Source organism: Pinus tabuliformis, chromosome 1_2, assembly GCF_031772625.1.
Source record: "Pinus tabuliformis cultivar Carrire ecotype Pingquan chromosome 1_2, CPIR1, whole genome shotgun sequence".
Lineage (NCBI taxonomy): Eukaryota > Viridiplantae > Streptophyta > Pinopsida > Pinales > Pinaceae > Pinus > Pinus tabuliformis.
The window spans coordinates 266,785,163-266,789,806 of NC_142298.1; positions in this window are offsets into that span (position 1 = coordinate 266,785,163).

A 4,644-nucleotide genomic window follows, 5' to 3' on the forward strand; every position below is an offset into this window, starting at 1 on the left:
TTTTTCTTCCACATCCTCCATTTCATCTCCTCATCTGCAAAGTCGACCATCCACTCCTCCATTACAGATTGTCGTTCATCAGGGAATAGGAGCTCCCATATCCCAACCTGGTCACTCTTCATTTTTGATACCTCCTCAAATATCTGGAACCCCGACAGTAGTACCAACCCCTGTTGTTAGCACAATGGCAGATCCATGGACTAGGCCAGGTGCAGTTAACATGCCTGGACCATTACATAATCTCCCAGATGCTCCCGAAAAATGGTTGCCTAAATTTAATCCAGACAATGGAACCCAAGCTGAAGAACATATTAACAATTTTATGTTAGCAGTCAACTTGAAAGGAGTGACAGAGCAGGATGTCGTTGTAAGACTGTTTCCCTACACTTTACAAGGATCAGCAGGATCCTGGTATTTTTCCTTACCTTCTGGTTTAATTACCAGTTGGAACACATGCCAAGAGGAGTTTCTTACCAAGTATGGAGACGATAGGTCCTTAGCTACTTTAATAAATGATCTCTCCAACTTAAGAATAGAGCATAGGGAACTAATAAAAGAGTTTAATGCTAGATTTAATAAACTCCTGAATAAAATCCCTACTGACTCTAAACCAAGTGAACAAATCAGAAGCGAATGGTATATTACTGCCTTACCTGCCAACATAGCTATTTTTGTAGACAGGGCTGGCAAACCTACCTTAGCTGAAAACATGAAAGAAGCACTTGCTGTTGAAAAGCGCATTAATGCTCTTGAGAAGAAAGCTGCTCTTGAAGACCGAAAAGTTAAAAAAGTCTCGTTTAAAGATGATTCCAAGAAGAAAACCCCAAAGGACCCCTATGATATGGAGGGTTTACAAAAGGTCCTTAAAACATTGTCTAATGAAATGGTTGATATCAAGAAACAGGTGGCTGAAACCTCCAACAGAAAACCATTTAGAACTTTCAAGAAAACAGAGTCAAAGCCACCCAATGTTATATCAAATGCAGACTCAGACCAAGAAGAAGAGGAAGGTGAAACAATTGAACAGACCGATGATGAAGAAGAACTAGTTGAGTGCCATGGAATGTGGGATTTTATACTCCCAAATTCTGATACTGAGAATGAAGAAGAAGCCTTTCCGGTTACTACAAGAAGTAGAAGCGCTTCTGAACCTACTCAAACAAAAAAGAGGAGTGCAGGTGCTGCCACACCAAAAGAAAAAGTCCTTCCAAAGAAATCTCCGGTAGCATCCCCTCAAAACCAGCCTCCAATTTCTAATTCTCCTTCAACATCCAAAACACTAGTGGTATCTGACCATATGGAGTATAATATTGTCGATGATATGAAAAAGACCAAGGCAAACATAACTATGTTTGAGCTAGGTAAATTAAAACATCAGCAAAAACTGCTCCTAAGGGAATTTAACGCTGTTCCTTCTTCCCCTCTTCCCAGTTCAAAAGCTGCTAATGATTCAGGACAACCCCCTCCAGATATGGTCGAGGCTACCGATTCGGTTCTGATTGGAGATAGATCCAATTCCCATACCCCACCTTTTTTGCTCACCTATGAAATCTATAATCGAAATCTGCATAACTGTCTAATTGATTCAGGGGCTTCATCCAATATTATGCCAGCTTCAGTTTGTTCTAAGCTGAACATAGAACCCCAGAAATCAGCCATCCACATTGTACAGTTAGACAGAACCAAAGTTCAGGTCATAGGAGAAATTAATTCCGTGACTATCAGGTTGTCTGCTGATCCCAGAATAGTACAGAGAATAGACATTTTGATAGCCGACATACCTGAATTTTACGGTTTAATTTTGAGCAGAGACTGGTCTGAGAAACTACATGGATACATTTCCACCGATTGGTCACATATGTGGCTCCCCTACAAGGGTAAGCCAAATCAAATAAGGATCGACCGTGAGAAGCATATGACTCATACAGTAACCGATTTCGAACAAGAAAACCAGCCGGTGGCTTTCAACAATAACATTTTGGGAAATTATTCTTCACAATCATTTTTTGGCAATTTTATTGCCCAATCTTCCCCTTTTCAAGTTAATCATTGTACATCTCAAGTAGAAAATTTTTCACAATCAAATTTATCCAAATGTTTTAATGTAGATCAAAAGGATGTAGATATTTCTGACTCGCCTTTATTTTGGTCTTTGTACTTTGATGGCTCTAAGTCCAGTGAAGGCTCAGGAGCAGGTTGCATCTTGGTTAGTCCAAAAGGCGAAAAGACAATGCTTTCTTGTAGATTAGAATTTGAATGCACCAACAATACCGCCGAATACGAAGCATTACTTCAGGGATTATATAAGGCAATTGACCTTAAAGTCCAATATTTAAAAGTGTTCGGCGATAGCGAGATCATTGTTAAACAGGTAAGGAATACAATCCATTGCCTCTCAAGCCACCTTAAGCATTATCAAACGCTAGTGCAAGATCTCACTTCCCATTTCTCTGCATTCAATATTTTATCAATCCCAAGATCGCAAAACTCAGCAGCTGATTTACTAGCCAACGTAGCTTCCAAGCTTCTCCCTTCCGAAGACTATAGTCTTGATAGATTTTCTGTAGAGTTAATTTTTAGACCTTCAGTTCCTGATAACATCACTAACTGGAGGGTTTTCAACCATGACGAGGATATTCTGCAATTTTTGACCTCTGAAAAATCCTATGATAATCAAATCATTGAAGAGGAAGAGCATGATTCTCAAATGAAGCAAAAGTCTCAAGATAACGTTATTCCTAAACCTGTGGTAAAGCTCGAAGACCTTTATGACATTAAAGATAGGTTTAAACCTGTAATTAATGCTAAACTCCAGAGCTCTACTCTTAGGTTTGAATTGATTAATTTAGGAACGGCTCAAATTCCTCAGAATGTAAATTTAGGATTAGGACTCTCTACAATAGAAAAGGAAGCCTTTATCAAACTTTTAAGAAAAAACAAACAAGTTTTTGCTTGGAAGTATGATGACCTTAAAACATATGATACATCTATCATACAACACACTATCCCTATGCTTCCCGATCAAAAACCAGTCCAACAGAAGTTAAGGAAAATTCATCCAAATTTGGAGAGCCAGATAAAGTCGGAACTTAATAAGCTTTTAAAAGCTAAGATTATTTTTCCTGTCCGACACTCAAACTGGGTCTCCAATATGGTACCCGTCAGGAAGAAAAACGGCGACATCAGAATCTGTATTGATTTCAGAAATTTAAATAAGGCAAGCTTAAAGGATAACTTTCCTCTGCCTACCATGGAACAAATCCTTCAATCGGTAGCAGGATCTGAATTGATGTCTTTTCTGGATGGTTTCTCAGGATACAATCAAGTACTGGTCCACCCTGATGACCAATTAAAAACTACATTCAGAACAAAATGGGGAACTTACGCATATCAAAAGATGCCTTTCGGACTCATAAATGCAGGAGCGACATTTCAAAGAGCTATGGATACAGCCTTTAGAGGGTTAATTAACCGAACAGTAGTTGTCTACCTTGATGACATTACTGTATATTCTAAAAAGAGATATAATCACCTGCATGATTTGAATCAGATTTTTCAACGATGCAAAACATATGGTATCTCTCTTAACCCGAAAAAGTCTTTTTTCGCCCTCAACCAAGGCAAGCTCTTAGGGTTTATTGTATCTAAGGACGGCATTTATGTAGATCCTGAGCGAATTACGGAAATTTCTGAAATTCCGTTTCCACACAATAAAAAATCGATGCAGTCATTTTTAGGACAAATTAATTTCGTTAAGAGATTTGTTCCAGATTTTTCACAAATTGTACTACCACTGCAAAAGATGATTAAAAAGAATTCAACCTTCAGATGGGGACTAGAAGAAAAGCAAGCTTTTCATGATATTAAACAATCCATAATCAATGTCCCAGCCCTGAATACTCCAAATCTTTCTAATCATTTTATATTATATACTATTGCATCCGACTTATCTTACGCAGCAGTACTAACTCAGTTGAATGAGGATAATTTGGAAGCGCCTATTTCGTTCTTCAGTTCTAATTTCCAAGGCGCCGAATTGAATTATTCAGAAATTGAGAAACAAGCTTTTGCTGTCTTTAAAGCAGTCAAACATTATCGACCCTTTCTTCTTAAAACCCATACGAAAGTGATAGTTCCTTTCTCAGCAGTTAGGCAACTATTAATTCAAAAAGAATTGGGAGAAAAGAGGGCAAACTGGGTCGCAGCTCTTCAAGAATATGATCTAGAAATAAAGCCAGCGAAATTTGTTAAAGGTCAAGGTTTTTGCAGGATCTTAGCAGGAGCATCAAACATTCCTGAATCAGGTGATACAGGGCAAAATCAAGAAGTCAATCAGCTAAGTATACCGGATTCCGAATCTCAATATTCGGATCTAATCTTTTATTTAAAGAATGGTTATGCACCTACCAATTTGTCCTACAAAAATAAGAGAGCCATTAGATTGAAAGCTAAAAGTTTTTCTCTTATTAACGATGTGCTCTTCAGAAGAAACTATGATTCTGTATTACTAAGATGCCTTGAGAAACCTGAAGCTCAAAAGGTTTTGCAGGAGCTACATGATGGACCGGCAGGAGGACACTTTGGAGCTGATACAACAGCTCATAAAGTAATTCATGCCGGATATTACTGGCCTACTTTGTTTAA